Source organism: Passer domesticus, chromosome 10, assembly GCF_036417665.1.
Source record: "Passer domesticus isolate bPasDom1 chromosome 10, bPasDom1.hap1, whole genome shotgun sequence".
NCBI classification, from domain to species: domain Eukaryota; kingdom Metazoa; phylum Chordata; class Aves; order Passeriformes; family Passeridae; genus Passer; species Passer domesticus.
The window spans coordinates 36,470,432-36,494,397 of record NC_087483.1 but is presented as its reverse complement, the minus strand read 5'-3'; the positions used below and the strand labels follow the sequence as shown (position 1 = coordinate 36,494,397).

General features: G+C 42.4%; 1 protein-coding gene across 18 annotated transcripts in view; it reads left to right on the top strand.

The window, feature by feature from the left end:
• The window catches only part of NCKAP5 (NCK associated protein 5), a 454,622-nt gene that overhangs the window by 220,732 nt on the left and 209,924 nt on the right, over positions 1 to 23,966 (top strand). The window contains exon 1 of one of the 18 annotated variants that reach the window (XM_064435183.1): positions 12,173 to 12,240. The exons of the other annotated variants lie outside the window; for them this stretch is intronic. The gene's annotated coding sequence lies outside the window, so the exon portion shown is untranslated. Of the gene's footprint in view, positions 1 to 12,172; positions 12,241 to 23,966 lie in introns of those variants that run through there. 18 annotated transcript variants of the gene reach the window in all.

Here is a 23,966-nt window from a genome sequence, read left to right as displayed (position 1 = left end):
AATCTTAGCTCATGAAATAAGCAGGGCAGCACACACGAGTGTTAACCAGGGCAGTTGCACACATGCACAGGTTTATTCATGTTACAGTTTCTAGGCAGTGGATGCTAACTCTACTTCAGATTCTTTCAACTGGACTGAATTTCAGAAATTGTCTTATATCCTTGAATATAAGTGTTTTCATTGAATGGTACACAAAATCTAGCCAAAATACCATGATAGCAGCATGACCAACTGAGAGTTTTGAAACTAAAATAAACACAGGTTTACAATGTTGCAGTGCTCTTGATAGTCTGGATTTTCTATCTCTTGTTCATGTTGCCCAGACTGCACCCTGATTTAAGCAAAGCAGGGATTGCCACATGCTGGTGGGTGTTTCTATGCTGCCTACAGCAAATTTGGTAACTGCTCAAATCCTATCTAACATAACATTTCATACAAAGGAAATGGAATAATAGCAGTGATAAAATTCCTTCAACATTCACAGCAATTTTTTAAACACAATATTTAACTTTTTTTTTCTGAAGACATATGAACAGTGACAGTCTGTTAAAACACAGTCAAATATAAAAGTATCTTCAGGGAATAATTTAATGTTCATAGACTGAAACCTATTTCACCTTAGTTCTGAGCAAGTGAGAAATAATGATCTGTCTGCTTTTTCAGGTGAATGCCTCTCGTACAAAAAAAGAGCAACTTTGCACATGCCAGTATTAGTTCTGCACCTCACAAACTTCTTGACCTCTACTAGTATAAAGTAGTATCACAGCATTTACAGCTTACAGCATTATGATATTGACTCTTAATTATAGGCAAACTCCTAAAGTTTGTGCTTAATTTCCCCTTTTCTTAAAAAGCAGCCAAATATAATTGGCACAAAAAATTGAAGTTTTCATTTAACATTACAGAGTTTAGGAGAATAACTTTGTAAGAATGAAGGTGATAACATAATGCAGATGACACTACTGTGGTTAAATATAAATGAATAATAAAAAATTAAAATATTAAAAAGTCCTTGAAAACTAGCAGGGGTAGAGACTTTATTATAAACAGACAGACATATTCTGAAAATTCAGTGGTTTTAAAAAATCAAAACCATTAATTTATTTTTAATATTATTTATTTTTATTATTATTTTTATGGTGTGTTGGCATAAAAAGTTAAGACTGGTAATGAGCACTACAAGAAAAACCCTTCTGGTTCAGCCAGCCTTCTTTGAACACTTTATTCCTCTCTTTTAAATCTCTGAGAAGTTTCATGGTGAGGATTATGCTAATAGCTGGCACTACACAGGGGCAGTGCTGGGCTGTCTACAGCCGGACAGATGTCCTAATAAATCAGCAGATCCCTCTTCTCAGCCTTCATTATGCTCTTGATTTGTGACTCCGTGCTCTGAGCCCCGTGGGTCAGTGGGTGCTGAACCTGACTTTGACCGATAACCCCCATGGTACTCGGGGTGAGCCCATAAATCTGACACACACAAATTCTGCCCATTTGGCTCCTCCAGCCTCACTCACAGCCTGCACAGATTTATAGTGCCCAGGCCGAGGCAGGGGAGACTAAACCCAATGCCATGGTGTGCATATCAATTTTACATTTCCTTTACATCTCCACGCGTACAATGGGACCCTAAAAGACATGTGGGGGCCAAAATTTCTTTTCAGTTTAGAGGACAACTGTTTACACATGGCATTAGCATCTGCTGTGGAACATTTATTGCTGTAATTGCTGTCCCAGGAGAACTGGCAATGGCTAGGTCATGTTTTATGGCTTTCCACTAAAGCAGACCTCTAACCCAGCTTCAGATTCCTTGTTCTTAAAACTTGACTAGAATGAGGGAAGGTACCTCAGTAGTTTGTGAAGATGCAGATTTTATTAACACAGCTTTTCTTATGCTGGACATTTTACAGTAGTTATTTTCACATTACTGATAGCATATTTGACTTGTCAGTGGTTCCCCTATTTCTCAGGTTGGACCCCAACATTTACCCAATATGAGACAAATTTGATTCCCATCAATGTAAATCACCAACATTTACCATTGGAGATGATATGCAGTAGAGGTTGTGCATCTTCATGTATCAGTTTAAAAAAAAAAAGAGAAAATATTATTTTGGATTTCTCTGCCCTATCCTGTCTGAAAATAGCTTTAAACAGGACAGAATTGGGTTAGGGTAGTGGAATCCCCCTGCAATGTTATTTTCTACCTAGTCATTTAATGCTTTAGTTCAGCTAATGTATAATTTTTATGGCAGAATCACATGGACAATCAACATGAGAAGCAAAAATTTGCTCCTGCAGTTTTTGCTAATTGACTTGATGGTAGATCATAATTTTTAAGCCTTGACGCACTGATCAGTGGCAGCAATTACTGATTCTCTTAACAGAAGAAAGAAGTCATAATTCAGCATAGGATGCTTGCCTGAATAAGCAAAGGTCAGATCCTGGTCTTGAGAGCTTTCCAGGGAATTTTATTAGTCCTGCTACTGGAAATGGGACCAACACTTCAGTCTGCCTTGGTGAAAGCCTGAGGACATGCTGCAGTTCAGACATGACTAATATGTAATAAGTTAATGAAGGTCAAACAGCACTTCCCCACCTTACTATGGTAATGAAAAACACAGAGGGGAAGGACCAGAGCTGCACATGAGGATTGCATTGCATTTCTCCTACGCTGTATATTCAAAACAGAGTTTGGTAAATAGATCTGCTCTGCTTTCATCAGCAGCATTAGCATGCTTCTGTGCTCCCGGTTTTAATGCCTGTGTACTAAAGAGGTGCCAAGTATTAAACAGGTTGCCTTTGCTGTAATCATGAACTTCCATTGGGAAGCCTTAATTGCTAACAAGCAAAGTAGCTCAGTGAGAATTCTTAATGGTGAGCACAGATTAAAATAACAACTGTGATTAGCTTTAAACTGCTTGACTAGAAAAAGACTAATCTTAGGGGAATAAATTGCATGGCACACAAAGGAAAAACCCTGTGTATGATATTACAGTAATGAAGGCTGAGAAAAAAATCAAGTGCTACCCCAACTAAATAAGGTCATGCTCTGCACAAGCATCTTTTTCTTGCCAAGGCTTAGTGACTTGGCCTGAGGGAAATGAAGGTGTAAGCAGCCAGGTCCTGGGGCCAAACACCCATTTTAACCCATTCTAGAAGTTCTCATAACAAACATTGCCTCTGGTCTATGATGCTAATGTGGGTTATAGACTGCATTTGGAATGAATTATCTTCCAAAATTGTTGTTTGTAGTCCATGATTAGAGGTTGGTGTGGTGTGGTGAGGTGTGGTAAGAGCATGAGGCTTCCTTCCACTTTGCTCCTTGATCCACCTGTCTGGTCATACCATCTTGGCAACACACAAAGCCAGGAAAAAGGTGTTTAGTGCTATTAGCCACTAAACCCTGCCTCTTGTCTCTTCATCAGTCTTTGGCTTTTGCTGGGGTGGTGTTTTCTTGGGGTTTTTTCCCTACATCTCTACAGCGCTGCCAGATGCATATGATAAACTTGCAAAACCCATGCAAACATTGATTCCTTTTAGTTTTCTTTGTATTTGAATGAGGTAGAGTAGAACTGAGCTTGGCAATCAGGAGTCATTCAGTCACCAGGTACTAATTTAGATTCTTCCAACTAACACTGTATCATACATATCTCTCTAAAGCTGAGGTTTCTGATTTGTGACCTGGTCTGTGAAAAAAACACACAAAAATGTAGATAAACACCATATAAAGCTACAAAGTTATGTTACAGAGCTCACTGTACTGGTTCAGATGAGCATTTGTACAGGGGATTGGTGTTTAAATATGCACATGAGGATAGCAATTTTTTTGGCCAAAAGTGCTGTTCTTTAGCTGAGTAAAAATGTGGATGGTTCAGAGGGCAGTGCAGATGTGGTTACAGCCACAAAAAGCACTGTCATTATGCTATCTGTGGATGAAAACCCCTTTCCTCTGGCTCCCCAGTGCCACACCCATGCCACACCATAGCTATAAAAGATATTTATTTTATAGACCAGATTGGGTGAGAGCAATCTGTATGGGGAATATAGAGAAATGTCAGGTTTTTACTGTTTGCCTTTTAGATTGTATTTTTAATAGGGTAATTGAAGAGTAAGAGAGGATAGTTTAAAGATTACAAATGCACCTGATGGACTACGTAAATCCACTATAAATACTGAATGTGTAAGCATAGGGAAAGGCTGAATAGCTGCTAGAACTCTTGTAGAAGTTGCAGTGGAAACAGTGCTTATTTGAAGATTTATCTCAGTTTAAATCAAGACTGATCACTGTCTTTCAAACAAATATAAATGCTTCACAGAAGTTTATACCTGCTCAGATTTTTTATTAGTTCCACTAATTAGTCATATAAAATAATTGTCCCCATCTGATTAAAGTTGATAGCAATTTTATGTGCAGCTCTTTACCAGATCAATAAATAAATCTCTTTCAGCAATGAGCCATTTTAACTCCAACAAGGCATATTTTTGCGAAGTATTTACTAAGCTGACTTAAAATTAAACTCAACTTTATGTGCCCTGGTAAATGAGAAATATGATTGGCATTATATATTCATAAAAGTATTAATTTTAAAGAACATGACTCTCAGCCTGTTTCCTCTAATTGGAAAAAACTCCCATTAACACTGCTCATCAGTGCTGCATGAGTCAGGAGTGAAGTGTCAAGCCTCAGTATTGAAGTCATTACATAAAGGACTCAGAACCATCTGAACAGAAAATAATTTTGATACAAGCAAATATCTCTGTATCTATGCTAAACTACCCAGATTTCAGAACTGCATGCAAAAGATGAAAAAGTGGTCCATAAAAAGTAACTTCATATGGCTGTGTTTATAAAATTAAATAAATTAACCAACGCTAAATTATAAAATGTTAATAACATTCTGTAATTAATTAGGGATTGGGGTAGTTTTGCACAGATGTATACTTGTCATAATAGCAAGACTGCCAGAGCCATGAATTGATTTTGCTTCTCTTAAATTATAAAATAGAAGGCCTTGAGCAAAATATATTCTTTAGATACATTTGGTAGAATAAGGATCACAAATGTTCCCTACCAAGTTGAAAGGAAAAAAAACTCCAGCAGGGAAGTATGTGGAAGGTCTATTTGGCATATGGATGTTTGTTAAAAGCAAAATGCATGAACAGCCCAGACTAAATTAGTTCCTCATTTGTATGCTGGGAAATGAAATGCATAATCCTGGCATGGTTCTGCATTTGTTTAAGATTTTTCCTAAGAACAAACTCTTTTGTGTATGCACATATACATATTACTGTAGTGGCTATTTAGGGGTAGGGGGAAAAAAAAATCTGCTTTGAAGTGGTTTTGTCTGACGCTAAGTGCGAGTGGCAGGACTTGGTCTGTCCCCTGCAGTGCAGCCTGGCCCAGGTAGCAGCAGCGGGCGCTGCACAACTGCTGCAGCACTGCATGGGGGAACAGCACTGACCCCAGCCCAGCCCTGCAGGGAAACCTCAGGGCAGCTGCTCCTGTGACCCAGCAGCCAGAGGGGAATCCGAGATCACACCCACAGAAGGATCCAGAGAAAGGAATACACAATTATCAGGTGCTGGTGCTCTGAGATTACCTCGCTCTTCTTTAGAAATCAAACGTTTCCAAAAGGAATTTGGTGCTGAATTTACTCTTCCACTAATGTCTGCACACAGCCATGCTTAGTCAAATTGGATCATATTTCACTCTTCAGATAATCCCAATTATGTTATTGGCTTTATTCACAGAGCAAAGAATAATTTCAATGAGTAATAGTGGCATTTCCCTGAAGTCTTCTCGAAGACTGAATAACTTATCTTTACACAGATCCCTGGCCCCTATTTGGCAGAGGAAAACCTATAGATTTACATCAAGGCAACAACTGAGAATTCCAGCCCTTATAAAACCAGGATGTCAAAATGTATTACAGAAATGAGTACTGCACAGTCACAGGCTATGAGATAGGGTTTTAGATGGCATGGTGGGTTTAAGAAAGAAAAAGAAAATTCATTAATTTGCTATTTTTAAAGGAATGGTACCTTATTGATCTGTTTCACTGATGAAGTCTACAAATAGGGCACTGCTGATGGCAGGTGTAGAAAAGGTCAAGGACAAATTATATATGAAGTTATGCAAGTCAGGTTAGCACCTTTCCTTGTAAATGAGTTTCATTTGTGAAAGAGAAGTTAAATTACCAAGTTAAGCATTTATATTTCATTCTTTAATGCTCAGCCTTTTTTTTTCCCCCTAAATTATATTAAAGCAAGAGTTTAAGACCCTAAGTGAGAACAGGGCCTCATTGTTCCACACAAAGTGTGAAATGGTCTTCATCTCCTCAGCCCCAAGGATGCAGCAAGAAATAATATAATTCTATTTTAACAAAGAAAATTAATGGAGCTTGTACAAGAGATCCATGTGTAAGCCAGAGTTTTGCTGTGCTCAGTCACAGCACTGTGTACTGTCAGCCTGATCAGGCTGAGAGATGAAGTTCCAACATCCCTGCTTGAATCTTTAAAAAACTCTGTGGCTTAAAACACATTTGGTGGCAACCTTATCCCATGCTGTGTGATGGGAGAGGGTTTTCTTGTTAATACCATGTTGAGGTGTGGAAGAGGTGACCTTTCTTTCCATGTCTCCTCTCCAACTCCTGTCCTTGGCCCTTGCCACTCCACAGAGTAAAGTCAATTATGTCCTCTCTCAGGGGCTTGGCAGTGGCAAGGGGAACAGAAGAGAAGGGCTCTGTCCTGTTCTCTTCAGGCAGCTCATTTTAAAGTACATGGATGTTTCTGTGATGATGTAACCATTGGGTTTTTCACATAGAGAAAACCTTGGATGTAAACCCTTTGTAAGGTGGCTGGGCCTGTTACAAGACAAATATTGCTTGAATTGAAAGCAGGACACCTGTGCAGTCAAAATACTGCTGTGACACCACTTATTCCTGCTATTTAATTGTGTGCTGATCCATCACTGTCATCTTCCTGCTTTTTTTCCATGACAGTCAGCACCTCTGTCCAGGCTTTGCGTGACACTGGCACTTGAAGATCCAGTTTCCCTGAATTCTGTAGGACTTGGCTGGCTTCCAGTTCCCATGTGGTGCAGGAGATTCAGGGTGCATTTTCTATCAATTCTATCAATTTCTATAATTTTTTTAATGTTAAAAATTATATTTTTCATTGCTTCATTTGATAATAAAAGAGCATAATTGTTCTTATAGCAATCCAGATTCTGGGATATCACCCATTCACACTTTTTTTTTTTTAATCAGGAGTAAATTCCAACATATTCTGCTGTAGGGAAAATATCTTGCATTTATAGCATAAACCTGTATAAACATTATTGTAATAGGTTCCACTGGGGACAAGGTTTCAAATATAAAGCAGCATTCATCACATATTAAAGACATGAACATAGTTTTTTCTTACTTAAATCTGCATAGCTCACAATTTCCTAACTCTTGCTTATGTAGATACTCCCGAGATTTTCAAAATTTAATAAAAGCTTGCAAAATGCAGGGCTCTTAGTTTTATTACCACCTGATTAGCTAAGCAGAATTCAGAAAGTATAACTCAAATAAACAAAAAATAAAAACCCCAGACTGGGTTCCACCAAATGCTTTGCAGCAAGGAGATGCCAGCTTTTGCAGGTTTTTCAGTTTGCTGTCATTCATGTAGCACCTTTAAAGATGGCAGAGGGAGAAGCTGATCTGCTTCCACACCCTGCCAGAATCAGCACAAGCTCCTACTGCCCTGCACTGAGGAAGTTTGGTACTACCTTACAAATTCTTCCTAGTTCAGTTCTTGATAGTGCTGTAATAAATCCATTATTGTTCTTCATTCAGTAGATTCTCAGTCCTCTGGCAGGCAAGCCAAAAGCCTCTGAAGCCTTTTGAAAGCCATAAGCATGTATGTTGTGGCTCCTACTTCCTGTATTTTTATGATCTTTCACTCCTCATGGCTGGGAGAGTTCAATGCCAAGGAAGTATCTATCTTCCTGAAGAGCCCTGGAGAAATTGGTCCAAAAACACACCAGAGGTTGTAGACTCTCAATTCCTCTCATAATAACAGTTGTAATTTTTTGAAAAAATGGCCAAATGCTGTGTCCTTGCTGTGACAGTAAAGTCATGACTTCACTTCTATTCTGAAATGTGGAAATGTGCAAGTGGCAGCACTTGACCCTTCATTCAGCCAATTCAAAAGATACTCAGAATTTCCAAAAAGACTCCAAATTCTAATTCCACTGAGATCCAGAGAAAACTTTTATGGAATCCTTTTTGGTTTGGATGCCCCCATTAGCAGCAGGAGCTGATGCTAACACACATCAGCAGGAGGCAGCAGCCAGACTGCCTGCATCCCTGTAGCTCTGCTGCACTGGGAAATTCCAGCATGGTTACTGGGGACCAGTTTGTTCTGCCACCTCTCCTCCAGTGATGGATTTTTCCTGCCAGCACAGGTCCCTCCTTGAGTGTCCCTGTCACTCCTGTTGCACAGCTTTTTGTGCAAGAGCCTGGCCTGGCAGTTTTCCCGGGCGTGCAGGCAATGGTCCCCAGAGCTGAATTGAAGTCTTCAAAAGGGCAGCACTGCCCCAGGTCTTACTGAACAGTGTCCTGTGTCAGGCTGAAAGAGCAACTGTTTCCATTAATGACGTCAGTTCACATGATTTCTACCCTGCTCATGTTTAACAGAGCCCCAGAACGCTGCTGGTGTAACCTCGTGGTAGAACATCTGAAAAGCTGGTATTACATCACCCATACACAGCCTCAGTCCTGTGTAAGAAAATATATAACTATTAATAGAAGGACAAAAAGTGAGTGAAGTTTAATAACTGCATTTTGGGAGGTGTCTTCCCCCTCCCAGGTTTTTGAGTATGAAGTTTCTCTGTGAAGCAGAGACTGTCTTAAAGGTTCTTTTATTGACTGTTATTTATTATTGACTACTGTGAAAATATGTCACTTCCAACCTGCCAATATCCCTCTGTTGTTCCCTGGGTCTCTCCCATTTGGAAGAGCTGCAGAATGCAGCAGTGAGCAGAGGTGTTATCACCTCCACATACATGCACAGGATGCCAGCTGAGAATCAGAAATCATTTTAGGAAGTATTTGTCCCTCCAATGGTAGCTTGGTCTCTTGAGAAAATTAAAAAAAAATTCCCCAAATCGTGCATTTGCCCATGCCAGTTGTTAGGTTGGTTAATTTAAAACTATGGCTAGCAGCAATGTATTGAGATAATGATATCAACTACTTAATTTCAGTGTTTTGAAGTACGAGCACTGCAGTTTTTTGTATCTCTCAGAAGCAATGGTGAGCCAAGTAATGAATTTTGTTTAAAGACTGGTGTATTATCTTGTAAATGCCTATGCTAGACAAAACTGTGCAAGCCTAGGGACAAGAAATAATCATTTGGAACATATACTTGTTGCTGTGTATGAAACTGAGATACTACTAATCTTGAAGAAACATAGAAGAACAGTATCTCAGCAGTCAGATACAGTGCAGCTCCATATGCATAAAAAACACTTTCAAGTTGTAATTATAGCTTTAAGTTGTAGATAAATATTGGTTCTTTTCAATTCTAAATCACTTCCAGTTACAGAGTAAGAGACCAAGTCTGTCACTCTTGATTTCAATGAATGTAAGCTCAGGTCTGAAAATAATTCACAAACTGGCAATATTTAAATTTTTTTTTATCCCTTTAGCTGCTGTTAATCCAGCAGATTTGGTGAAACCACTCCATGTTTTCACTAGGAATTCAGGAAAGGAGAATCATGGAAAGATAAATGTGGACTTCAAATAGAAACTTTGTATGCAATAATTCATAGACTTCATAGAAAGACCTGACCCTGACCAGGATAATATTTTAAGATTTGCAGTACCACACCTAGGAAGGTACCATGATTATGATGAAAACAGGCAGCACATTGAAAAACAAATTAAAGGAAGACTTTTCATGTACACAAGGATCAGAGCATCTGCAGCATGATACCATGGATTTTAAAAATGTATGTGGGTTCAGTTAGGGGCTGGACAGCCATGGAAGAGATGTACTGAACACACAGAGGGCAAGCTTGGTCAGGGGATCCCGAGCTCCCAAGGGGTTGGAGCAAGGTGAAGTGGTGGATCTTCCCATGAATATTTGGGGTTTGCCAGGGGAATGACTCTGAATTACACAGACTTTCTGGACAGATTCAGCTCAGCCACTCACATGTTAGCCAGGTCTCAAAAACCACACTGTATTTGCAGTCTCAATCACTAATGAGGTTTAGGTTGTCTATTCAAGCAACAGGCATTATAGTGTGATTACCTTTTATTGGTTTTTTTTTTTTTTATTTAAACATAAAATTAACATATCTTCTACTCAGTAGGCAAACTGGCTCTTACAAGAGTTGCTCAAGGTGTTTTCCGACACTACAAAGCAGTTAAAACACATCAGCAGACAGGATCATGGTTTAAATGATGAAATCATGTTTGAATGGAGAATAGCAATCTCTTTGGAGACCCCATATTCTACTGGATTTGGAGAGGACCTCTTGTCTGCCATGATGCTTAGCTCCTGTCCCATTCTGCTTTGCAGCTTTCTGTTGCAGAGTTTTGGAGTATTTAAGAACTGTATTATCTACTGTGATTCACAATGCTTCACCCCATAACAGTTAATAAAACCCAAGATCTTTGACTAGCCCAGGACCCTAGATCAGCCCTCAGAAAATGAACAATTGTGTCTCATTAGGAGAGAGCAAGGTGCCTGTGTCCTGGAAAGGACAAACTTACAGGTTTGACAGATTCAAGTAATTTTGGAGGTTCTCATTCCACACTGGAAAAAGGAATTGCCAGCCTGTAAGGAAATCTGCATAAAGAGATGTGGCTATGGGTTTACTCAAGACACCACAGCAACACATTTAGCTGCAAAGACGGTTTTCTGTACCACCACAGGAAGGGATTCCTTCTGCAATTCACTGCACTGTCTTCAGGCACAGCTAATCTGTTAAGTAAAATCTGAGCATTATCCAATGATTTGTTCTTCTGAGCTCCTCTGCTATGAAACCTCCAAATTCAAAATCCAGAAAAACTCCTGCCACCTTCATTTTTGAAGTTCTGCTTCTCCAGTACTTGTCTTCGATTCACAGATAGAGCTCTACCTTTTGCTTCTTGTCTCAGCACCATAGATGAGGATTTACTTTGCACCCTGGTTCCTGCAGTCTCTTCACTCCAGTGTACCCACTGCCTCTCGTTTGCATTATGTCAGTTTTTCTCACCCTGTTTCCATGATCTGTCACTTTCTCTCATTAAACTGGGAACTCCTGCCTGAACTCTTGCTCACTATTCACTTAGGTTCTCTCACATGTACCACATCTTAGGTTCTCTCACACACACCACGTATCTACAAATAACTGGCTCACATACCAGTTAGATTTTCTTCTAACCAGGAAAAAATTTTACTGGCTATTTTTGGATTAACAGATGCCAAAGCTTTTAGCGATTCCTTTGGAACTGGTTTTTCATATGCTACGAGGTTTAAAAGCGTGCCGTGAGTCTCCATCCGTCAGAACTCTTTCACCTGTGTGTCACACACAGCCCCATGGGCACAGCCGCTGCCCCTTGGCGCTGTCCCCGCTCATCCCGGCGGCTCCGCCACGCCGCCTGCCCTCTCTCCAAACTTTCCAGGATAGCCGAGCATTCCACTCGGGCCGTGCGGACGGAGGGCTCTCCCCACGGAGCGCAAGCCCGCGGGCAGCGGGGCAGAGGCAAGCGGCGGCTCCCGGACAGCCCTGCCCCGGGCAGCCCCGGCCCGGCCCCCCGGCCCGGGGGCACCGGGGGCCGCCGCAGACAATGGCCCGGCCTCCCCCACCCCCCCGCCGCGGCGAGCCCCTGCTGCCGCCGCAGATTTGCCGGAGCCATTCACTTGCGACCGATTGCGATCGCGGCAGATGGGCTGGATCTGACAGCCCCGCTCCTCCGCGGGGCCGGGGGCGGAGGGGCCCGGCCGCCGCGCTCCCCGCCCCGCCGAAAGTGCCACCCCGGGCAGCCGCCCGCCCTCCCCAGGCACATGTTACGCGTCCCGCGGCTGCGGCGGCAGCGGGAGGAGAAGCCGCCGCGGCGGAACAAAGCGGAGCAGGCGAGCGGCGGCGGGGCGGGCGGCCCGGGGGGCGCAGCCGCTCTGCCCAGGCGGGGGGCGGCGGCGGGGGCATCCCCGGCCCGCCGGGACGCGCGGCCCCCGCCCGCCGCAGGATGCGCCAGCGCGCCCCAGGTAAGGAGCTCCCGCGCCTCCATCCGTCCGTCCGTCCATCCATCCATCCATCCATCCATCCATCCATCCATCCATCCATCCATCCATCCATCCATCCATCCATCCATCCATCCATCCATCCATCCATCCACACATCCCTTCCTCTCTCTCTCTCCCTCCCTCCCTCACCTGCCCGCCGCGCCTCCTGCCCGCCCCGCCGCCGCCGTCTCCTCCCCTTCCCCGGCGCCCCAGCCCGCCCCGGTGGCGCCCGTCTCTCCCCCGCCCGGGGCTGCGGCGCTGCGCGGAGCCGGGCGCGGCCGCGGGCGGGGGGAGGCACCTGCCGCCGCATCCCGCCGCCGGCCCGGCCTCCTCCCCGCCCCGCCGGCCCTGCCGCAGGCAGCGCGGTCCCTGCGCGCCCGGCGCCCTGGGGAGCGAGAGAGCCGGGCTGGAGCGGGCCGGGCCGGGCTGGAGCGGGCCGGGCTGGAGCGGGCCGGGCTGGAGCGGGCCGGCCGCAGCCCGCACCGCCCCCTGCGCGGGGCTCGGCCCCTCCTCGGCCCGCGGGAGAAGGGCAACGCGCTTTTTTCCTGCCTTTCCCCCCTTGATCCGCGGGCAAGGAGCCCGCGGGTGTGCATTCGAGCCCTGTTGCTTCAGAGGCAGCGGATTTTGTACCCGTTCTGTGCTTCTTGAAGGAGCTTTCCAATGAGTTTTATTTATGTTTTCATTTTACTCGTGGTTGTTTAAGGCTTGACCCCTCCTCATTGCGGTGATGGCTGGATGCAGACTGTCCCCATGGAAGAAGTCTATTAGGTAGAGAAGAAGTCTTTCTAAAATGACTTGAAGTACACAGAGCAGTAGGGTGTGAGGTAAACACAGAGTTGAGTGAGCCACTGCTGGCCATGAGCCTTTTAGCTGTAAATTCTTCCTTTTAGCTTTGGTAGGATGTCAGTTCCACTATCCGTCTCCCAAGGTGGGGTTACCCAGGGAATGAGAGAAATAAGGTGGAATAAGTGTGAGTGGGCCTTGCAGCAGGAAAAATGCAGAGCCACATAAATACCATATTGTTGCAAACTTTAGTTTGCATGTTTACAATTCTTTTTCTCCATGTAACCATACAGAGTCCCATATTGAAATTGTTTCGTAAGTTACCACTGCCCATCCCTTGAAAACAGATATTCCAGATAAACCCCCTGTTTATCATTAGGAAGCTAGCAAAGTTTTAACAAGGGAAGTATCATGAAATAGAGAAGTGATTTACATCGGAGGGCTGGCTGTATACATTACTGGATTGCAGATAAGCTATGTAAGTAAACAGAAGCACAGTGCTCTGTTATTGTGCAGGACTATGGAGATATCATGGGACTCTTTTGCTAGTTAATAGCATAAGGCTTCGTGGGAACTGTTTGATCTGCAGGACTTTTGCTTGGCAGTAGTTTACTTAAGGTTATTACACTCTGTTTGGAGACTTGTATTTGTTAGCCATTATTGCATTCTTAGCTCCAGGCTTCCCAGAGTTACAGGTTAGTAGGTCAATAAAAATTGCACTGAAATGCTGGAATGGGCAGTCTAGAGTTTTAAGTGTGGTTGGGGAATAACTAGGCAGTAATCAGAATGCTGAGGATTTTTTTTTTCCTGTGCACTTTTATGCTAGTCATTGGTGGTGAACCAAAAATACTTCTTCTTTTTTTTTCTTTTTTTTTGCCATGAATACCACAAATGCTTTTCCACTTTGTGTTAAGAGAGGAAACTAGTCATATAAGCTAAATACAGAATTCCCTTTCAGCGCAAAGCAACGAGTGCCCTTGGTTGAATTTAGTTCCTTAGTTCCTTTTGCTAGTGAACATTGGGATTAGTGCCACTGGCATTACATGGGGCTTGCCAGTAGCAAGAATAAAAATGTCATCAGGTTTCTGCTGCTATGGATTTATTTCTTTCTTTTAGAACCTAAAATTTGCTGTGCCGTGGAGGGAAGCAGGATGGAAAAGTACACTTGTGTTACAAAGGCTCCAATAAAATTTTGAGCCATCCAGGTTAGAGCGCTCGCCGAGCTCGTTGTGGGTTCTGGGTGAGGCTGATGGGGCTGGGCTGTCCCTGTCTGAAGCCCTGCCTGCTCCCAGAGCACCTGCAGTGGGTGCTGTAATCCCCATTCCCACCAATCCTTGGACCTGGAGGTTGCCTGTGTCAGTGGAGCAGTCCCACTTGTGTCACAGCACAACTCTTTTAATTTACAGAGTTAAAGTGAGCCATGTGGTGTGTCCCCCCACCTCGGGGGTGTGCTCATCAGGGAGGGTGGATTGGATGGTCAGTGCAGAGCTCTGATGGGAAAACAAAAATATGAACCATTCACAGTGGTTTCAGCATCTCTCATGTACTTTCCCCTTTCACTGAACATCATGGACAGGAAGATAATATACTTTAGCTCAGAAATATTGTATGTTACTGTATGTACTTTTTGGCTGTTTCAGTCTGGTCACTTTTTTAGAGTATTTCCTAGGAATTTTTTTCTCACTTCAGCTTTTTCTCATCTGCATTTTTGCAGTTTATTGCATGTAGGCACCTTTTTTTTTTTTTTTTGCAGTTTACTGCATATATTGACAAATTTGTCTTGCTGAAGTAGTAATGTATCCTTTGTAGTACTTCATGTCGCCCTCTTTCTTTAGCAAAGAACTTCCCTCTCTGTAATAATTATTAATGGTTAACTCTTCTTCTGTGCCACGTTGGTTACACCAGTTGTAGAGCGTTATTGCTACACCACTGCTTGTCTCCACCAGATAAATCCCTACACAGATAAGCCCAGCAGCAGCAGCCAGGTGTTGTGCATAAATCCACTTCTTACTCTAATTAATTTTCCTTTTAAGACCCTGATTTTGCCACCAGTTAGACACCTGCTTAACCTTGGAGTTACAGCATTGAAATAGATAGGGTACTCTGCGTGCAGAGCTAAGTGTGTGTGTGTTTCTGCTCACTTGTAGCTTGCAAAGAGGTGCTGTACTAAAAACCCCCAAACAACCCATTCCCCTTTTGCTTTGCTCCAGTTCTCAGGAAGTGCAGTTCAATAGCTGCTGTTAGATTTAGCTAAAACATAATCCCATCAAGTGATGGAACTGACCTGGGACTGGTATTAAGACACAGACATGGTGTTTCTGCTCTTGGCTGATGTTTCCATGGATGTTTAAACCTCTTTTTCCACCTTAAACTGCACCATGGTGAAGCTGAATTTATCAGAGCAGTAATGCAGAATTTCCACTGCTCAGAAAGGAGAGAATGAAAGGACAATTTTAATAATATTTGTGTAAAATCATCAACCAGAAGGTTGATGGTAGGATTTGTGTTTATGCCTTCATTCTGAAGAAGGTCTGGAGAGATTATTAGAGCAGCAAAATTCTGTTTCTTGGTTCTATTTGATATTTAGATCTCATGTAATAGAAACTCCTAGGAAGGATGAAAGAATTGATAGGATTAGAACATTAGGTGATGGTTACAATCTCAAGCTGATGTGAATGGAATTTTAAAGAATATACATATAGTTTTGATATATTTAAATGATTTAAACCTTAAGAAAAAGTTATGCAGCAAGGCTTATGTCAGAAACCCCCAAGTTGTCTGTTTCTTTGAGAATGTATTTTTCTTCTATACTTATAATTTGAAATGAAAATAGGAAGGTGGTTTTTTTTCTTTGCAGAGAGAATCTTTAAAGTGCAGAAATTAATGGCTCATAAAGGAGAATCAAATACTTCTGCATCTTGCTGTGGTGTCTGCACTGATGGTTGGCATTTGAAACGTAAATTATTCCTCAGAATAATCAGAATGAAAGTAAGATCACGAAGGAAAAAACAATATGTGGGGAAAAAAAGTTTGATATATTACAGAAACAAAGTTCTCAACAGTGCTGTGTGCTGTGAAAGAACAAAAAGAAATGTTCTTCTTTTCCCTGTCTCTCTTTATAGGATTTCTCTTAAATCCATGTGGTTCCAAGTGTCTGAGCCAAACATATACCAGTTGCTATCCATGTACATCTTTTTTCCACCTTCTAATAACTTCCCTTGCTTTGTGTATAAACCCCTCTAAAAAGGCTCTTGGCTCCTGGTGGCCTGTGTTGTTCTAAATAGACAATGCAGCTGCTCTCTCATTATGTCCACTTGAATCCTCTCAGTTCTTCTCTGTGCCAAGGTTTTACCCATGCTCTTGATCTAAGCCACTACAGGAAGCTAAAATCCTTATCCCATTGTATAGTTGATGATGATAAATAATTTGTGCCTGAGTTTACCACATTCTGAGTGGGTTTTTTTAATTCTGAAGACGAGCTATATGCTTTAAGCATTTCAAATTATAATTTCAGGTTTCATTGCCATAAATAATCATTTATGTGGCAAAAGACATTGATCTTTACAGAACTTTTCTTCCATTTCTTCCCTTTCTCTCCCCTTCTTTGAATTGGCTGCCTGTGTACCTCTTCTCCATGCCCACTGTGTGTGTCTGCATTCCAGTGGATGTTCCTAGTCTCAGGCACAGGAGCCAGCTGGCATCTGTAAAATGATGAGCTCAGTGACTTACTGCACCCTGAAGGGCAGCAGTGTCCTGACTGAGAACACACCTGTGTGACATGTGGTCAGAGGGGAATGTAGGCCAAACCCAGGGCAATAAATGCATCTTTCTGTTGAGTTTGGGAGAGGACCAGAGCTCCCAGTGCAGCCACAGTAACCATGTGTTGTGTCCTGGCCTTCTTGGCATCTGCAATAAAGTGATTCCTGGTGGCTACCGAACATGAGATTGAATTGCAATCATTCCTGGTGGTGTTAATGGGAATCTGACGTGCCAACCTTCAAGCATATAAAAATATTTTTTCATGTAAATAGCACATGTGGTAGTAGGGAAGACTGCTGGGAATGCCTCTGGTATCTAAGCTCTAGATGGGTGTTTGTAGTTCATAACTGAGGAACAGTTTGCTCTGAGTTTTGCTGCAGGGCTCTCTCTCAAGTAACACTGGCTTTACTCCTACTGAGATGATGAGTAAGTTATCAATTTTCAATCTTACCTAATGGAAATGAACAATTATAGTGTTGTACTATTTGGCTATGGTTTGATTTTTTTTTTTTAATGTTCACTCTTGTTAAATAACTTTATTTACATTTGCCATGGCACTATAGTAGAGCCCAGACAAGGAGCGTTGGTATTACCAACTGACATGGCACAAATGAGAAAAAACTCGATTATTTGCTGTGATCCCTGGTGGGTCCAGGACCACACCTCCACTTCATCTCCCAGCTGGCCCAGGAGGTTGCACCAGCTGCTTGTCCTGGGCAGGCAGCAAGGAGTCAGCTGCTGGAGACCTTGCATCTGTGTGAGATCTGGGGTGCTCAGGGTGTTGTCCTGGAGCACAGCTGCAGGGGGAAATCAAGGCATGCTGTCATGCACAGTGGGCCCAAAACCTTAAGTATCAACACACGTCAAGTTTACACTGAGAAAATGCCCCTCTTCACATTATATTGGCAGTGCAAATGCACCTAATGTCTTAAAATATGATCACAAAGAATGTCTGTCTCCCGAACTTGACACTGTATGTGTGAAACACCACTCAGCAAATGATGAGAGAGTTAGACTGCAGGGTACAAAGAAAAATGAGGAATTATTAGTCAGAGAGCAAGAATAGATTTGTTTTGATGTCAGGGGTTCTATTTGTTCTCAAAGCCTGACATCCTCACTAGGCTGGATGTCTGAAGAGCTGCTTCAAAACTTCTGAGCCTCCGTGGCTGGCACTGTCTTACAGGTCCAAATGTGACTGGTGGGTAACAGGAGCCTGCAAACACTGATGTCTCCTGGCAACCTTGGGCTGCCTCTGCCCAAACTCCATGCCTGAAACCCAGGAAGTCCCAGCACATCCCAATGTTTCCTGTTCTGAACTCCATGTAAAGCAGCTCCTGATTTGAAAGGAGGAATGGCTTCATGGCTCCCTGATGAGGAGTTAGGAGTTGGTTCCTGAGGTTGCAACTTCTCAGGGGGTCAAACACCACTTCTGGTATTTTCATAGGAAAGACATGGAGGGAAGATGAGGATGAGTGGCAGTGTAGTTCAATGCTCAGAGAATGAAAAAAGTCAAGGATGTCTGTTGTTTTTAAGCCAGGAAAGATTGTAATAGACCTGTATGGCAAGGAACTGGAACCAGGAACAGCAGAACTCTAAGGAAGAGTAAGGAGACCAGGTGAGAGGAGGGACTGAGATATCAACATGATCTTGGCAGGTGAGGAGGGAAGGAAATTACCTTCTTTCGTTTTGATTTGCTTCCTCTTGGAAGAAAATGGTGAAGTTGTGTTCAGGAAGAGAACTGCAGGTTTGCACAAATTAATCAAAGGCAGAAAATACTTAACTGTAAAGGGATTCTATTAAGTTTGAAAAGCTGAGTTAGGAAAGTGTCAGAACTATAGAATAAAAAAAAATGCAGTGTAACAACCTGTTCAGTCTCAAGATTCGTGATACAGGTATTGCAAGGTGTGAAAGAAGGTGTGGACAAAGATATTAAGATCTCCAACAACATGCATTTCAGTGAAGGGTGAAACTGAGCCATAAAACTGTAGGAGAGTAAGTGTGGCATTAACAGGTGTTAGAAATCTTTCATTTTACTGGGACTTATTTTCTAGGGTAGAGTTACTTGTGTCAAAGAAAGAATCAGATTTTTCAAAAATACTTAAATATTTTTTTGTTAAAAGCCAATGCTCTTAACTTACTGATGCAGTGTGCACTGTGTAAATGGTGACAGTGGTCCCTGGTGGATTTACTTCCTAGAGTAATGAAAACATGCTTTATTATTTATTGTGCATTTTCTTGTCTGATTCTGGGTTTTGTGCAAGGGTGGAGGTTGGATAGTTTGGGATGTATCAATATGTGAGTTTATCTCTCCCTTGTCATGTAAAGGCTTTTCTAAAAGAGATATTTTTAGCAATACTTAGATAAATATTATTAGAGTCTGGATTAATCTCCTTAAGATCTTCACTCAGCAGAGTGTAGCTGTGATAGTCTTAAGGACGGTAGGCAAGACAAGGTTTTCAGTCATGGGTGTCTCTGATGGGATTAACACAGGAAAAGATTCAGGCTTTTGACACACAAACCCTATTGTCCCTCCTTTCAGTTCTGTTAATCTCCTCTTTTCTGGTGGCAGCGTGGACCACGTATTTTTGACTCAGATCCAAGTTAGCTGAACCATAACTTGGTTTGTTTAGTAGTAGCTGGATCAAAACAAGTGTGAGGCATGTGATAAATAGTTCTGGTCTGTTTTGCTGCAATTTCCTGCTGATATAACCATGTAAAGGTAACAGGTGAATTAATGAGAGCTGTTGTTAGATCTAAAATATAACCCACAGTTCCAGCCAGGCATGGATTTATTGATGGCGCTGGGGGGATCTAGGCATGGCATGATCCTCTTACCTCCAGTTACCCCAATCAATATGTCAAATGCAGAGCTCCTACATGACAGGATGAAAGCACAGCCCAACAGCTGGGTTTCCCTTCCCATTTGAAGCAGTAGTGAATTTCCCTCTGCCTGCAGAAAACTTGCCCCTTTTTGTTGTCGTGTTGTTGTTTTTCTTTTACAGTGCTGTTACAAATTATCCCATCAGTGAGGTCTGGATAGGATGTGTGAAAGCTCCTTTTCCAAATGGTGAGGCACTCAGTCAGTGAAATAGTTTGGATTACGACTCCATTGAAGGTCTTAATTTATTTCTTTGACTGTCTAATAGGCAGTGTAAGTAAATAAGTATTTCTAAGAGACTCCATCTGCTGCTTTACAGAGAAAGCTGCTCAACACTCCTAATTTATTAAAAATAAGGAACAGCCATGTATTGTTGGATCTGCAAAAAATACAGGTTAGACACCTTTTTTTCTCTATAAGAGAAAAAAAAACTTTCATCTGTGGAAAATCATACAGCACTTGCAGGATTTTTGAAGGTTGTGACTAAGGTTACAAGGAGGCAGAGCAGGGTGAATGGAAAATAATGTTTAGGTTTTCCCTGGGGCTGCCCCTGGGGACCTGTGCCACTTCACCCAGTCACCCCAAAGGGGAGGCTGTACCACCCTGATGAGGGACCTGCAGGGGTCAGAATTGGATCATTTGTTGTGAGCAAGAGAAAATGCAAGAGAAAACATGGTCTTGACCTACTTGTTATTTATAGTAATTCACATTGGTTTAAAAGCCTGAAAATCACCTACTTTGCTTCAGTTTGGAGTGAGCTGGCCAGGGGAGTAGTTGGGTTAGAGGATCTTAGCAGGCAAAATGGGGCTGCAGCAGCACAGCCTGCTGGGTCCCAGCTCTTACAGGCAGATCCTGGTGAGCTGGGGAGGAGATGGATCACAGCTCCTCAGTGGAGGCAGCAGGATGGGGATGCAGACATGGGTGGACAACAGCAATGGGATCTGTGAGCTAAATTGAATTTTAAAGTTGTCTAAATGTCCTGTATTTTAGTACATGCCTTATTTTTTAGTTATTTTCTGCCCATAGGCACAGACTTTTTTTTGAGGCCAGCATTGATTTGTGGCTGCTCAGAGGTTACAGGATAACAGGCTGACAGCCCAGTGCCTCAGCCACACTCGTGTTTGGTTTTGTAGTGCATGTCAAGGTCCCAGGGTTTCAAGTCAGATGCTTCAAGAGGTTCCACTTCCACAGCCCCCAGCAGACCCAGCCAGTACAGTGTGGCACTGGGGAGAATTTGGCTCTTGACTGGAATAAACCTGCTCTGTATAACTCTGCCCTTCCTGGGTAGTCTCCATAAGCCATTTAAATAAGAACTGATGGTGTCAGTTTGCAGAGAAACTGGAGAAAGGTATCCACAGGGAGAGAAATTACCCACAGAAATTATGCCACAGAGTCACCAAATCGTGTGGTTTAGAGAAATACCAACCTCTGCAATGGTGAATTGTGTATATACTTGAGGTATGTGTATACTCCAGCTTTCCTCCTTATAAGTAAGTATCTTATTGACTGAAATCTTCCTACTTTTTGATTACTGTTCTGGATGGAAGACATATTTCTCCAAAGGTTTGGGTCTCATCAATGACCTGTGACTACTTTTCCACAGGAAATCTTCTGTGGCTGGCAGTGAAAGTTGCCACATGCATTTGCAATAATGAACCTCTGGCTCATTTGTGTCTTATCTTTTTAGGGAAAAATCCTTCATAATCTCTCAACATTCATAAAAAATGATGATTTTGTCAGACTGTATTAGAAATCACAGCTTTTGTTCAGGCTAGCTATATGGGATAAAGCCCTTCAGAAAGGAGAGGTTTCAGTTAGTGAAATGTGACAGTTCAATAACATTAGAGATTTCCTCTTCATCTGCAAGTATTTACCTGAGTATTTCTATCATAATAAGTAATAAAATATTTTCTGTTAAGAGATTGGATGTTTTTCACATGGATATTTTAGACAGCTATTTTTACATGTTTTTATGCAATTTTTTGACACGTTATCATAATCAGTATGAGGACAGTTTAAAAGGCTCTGTGTTATCCAGGTCTGTAATAGTGGCACGATATCAGCTTTGCTCCCAACAACATCAACCAATATTTTGTTGTGGCTAATGTGCAGCCATATCGTAGATGTTGATAATTATGACTGGTGCCACTGACTAACCCTCTAAAAGTAGCATTTTGATTTTTTTTTTGCTGCACTGGGATGGTGGCCAGTTGGCCTCTGAAGATAGTTTCCATAGCTACTGTCCTACAGAGAAAGAAAATGCTGCCACAGCATTTTTCCTTTTCACCTTTATAGTTTTTATGCAAGCTGTCAAGACAATTAATTTTCATCAGATGTATTGGTTATTAGCTGTTGAACGCAGGGGGGCACGGGTTGGTACATATGATGAAAAAGAGCACTGAACTAAGTAAAACATCAAGAGATTTCTTTATGTACACAATATGAATGCATTTCAGATTTACAAAATCCCATTACTGCAGCATCTGATATGCCAAAATGCAATCTATGCTCAAATGACAGGGTCCTGAGACTGCTCAACTTTATTTCTGAGAATAAGCAAGCCTGGCACTGACTTCCACCATTGTCATGATCTAGATTTTTAATTCCTTTTAAAAATGAAATTAAAAACAAAATCCTTGCCTCTCAGGAAAGCTCTCAAACTTTGCCTAGTTTAAAATAAAGACAGTGTTACATGCTTCTGTACATAGAAGAGCATAAAAAGGGCAGTAAATTATAGAGCAGTATGGTGTGTAACAGTGAGCACTGAGAATGAGATTATTTGTTCTGTTTGGCCTGGGTAATGTCTTCATTTCTTTCTGCAGTGAGGCTCAAGGCACATTGTTTCAGAGTTGGGCTGGTTCTGGGAGTCATTAAATGTGGTTCTATTACCACCTCAAACTGCACATTTCCTGTAGAGTGCTGAGATAGAAATAAGTGTTTGAGTACTCAAATTGTAATATTTGAGCAATTTGTGAAAATTTATGACACCTTTTTTCATTTTGTGTAAAATAACAGGAGGGGCTCTGTCAGCTCTCTGCAATTACTGATCCTGCTGCTTTAACCTCTTCAGAGACTGTAATGTTGGCTCTCCCCAGGTTTGTCCTCTTCTGTGATGTCCAGGGACAGTACACAGATGTTCCTGAATGGCTCTGCCCATAATCTTTGACTTCAGGATCAAACCAAGTTTGCTTAGGAGAACCAGCACCAAAACACGTGTATTAGAACTGTTGAGAACTCATTGACTTGAGCAGTGTTAAAACCCTAGTGAAAAGTAGAATGCTTTGTGGAAATACAGAAGAAGAGGATGTGGAGGGAATTAATGCAGCTATAGAGAGGATGGGCAGTGGGGGTACAATTAATAAATAGGTTAAAGCATGGCTCTGGCCTTTAGTGGGACTGTTTGGTGGTTGGCCAGGGAATTCCTGGGAAAATCCTCTGACCATTGAGAAAGGAGCAGATTTATAATATAAATTAAAATTAGAGCATTACAATGGCTGGAGATCTCTGCTGAAGAGGAGATCAATAAGTCTGAAGAGTCACAGAGAATTTTGCTCTCTGGCAGGGACACAGAACAGGGTTTTATTCCCCTCCCTTTGCAGCAAATCTCTCCCTGAGTGGTTTTTGGCTGGCCAGCTGGGCCCTGGCAGAGGGCTGTGTGTCCTCCAGGATGGCAGGAGGCTGTGGAGCAGAGGGTCTGTCATTAAAAGCCCATCTGGGGGATTGTGGCTGGCCCTGGAGGAATTCCTGCAGGTGCTGCTGAGCCCTGGGGCTTCCAGCAGGTGCCTGAGTTGTGCTGCTGGCCCAGGGAGTGGGGCTGAGCCTCTGGCCTGCCAAGGGCTGCTGAGCCCCAGCCTGAAGTAATTTCTAAACCCTGCTGATATCCTGCTCCAGTTAACCCACTCCATCACTGTCCTGCTCTTAGAAATCCATGCTGCTTGTTTGTCTGGGGTAACTCAGCTGATTAAATACATGCCAGTGGAAATGGGCTGACTGAAACCAGCCATCTGGCTGCCTGTTTAAAGTGTTAAATTACTGCTTGGTATGATTGGCATCATTTTCTAGTGGTCTTAAATACCCTTCTTCATTAATACTTTTGACTATCAGCACTTGTCTGCACTGAGAAACATTTTCCTCATAGAAGAAAAGTTGATTGGTATTGTTGCAGGTAATGGTCCAAAAATATTGGTGCTTTTAAAGAAACTATGTCTTTGGGAAACTCTGTAGACTATGATCTGTGTATAGGGAAAAAGAGAAATTATTCCCCATCTATCTAGAAAATAAATTGTTT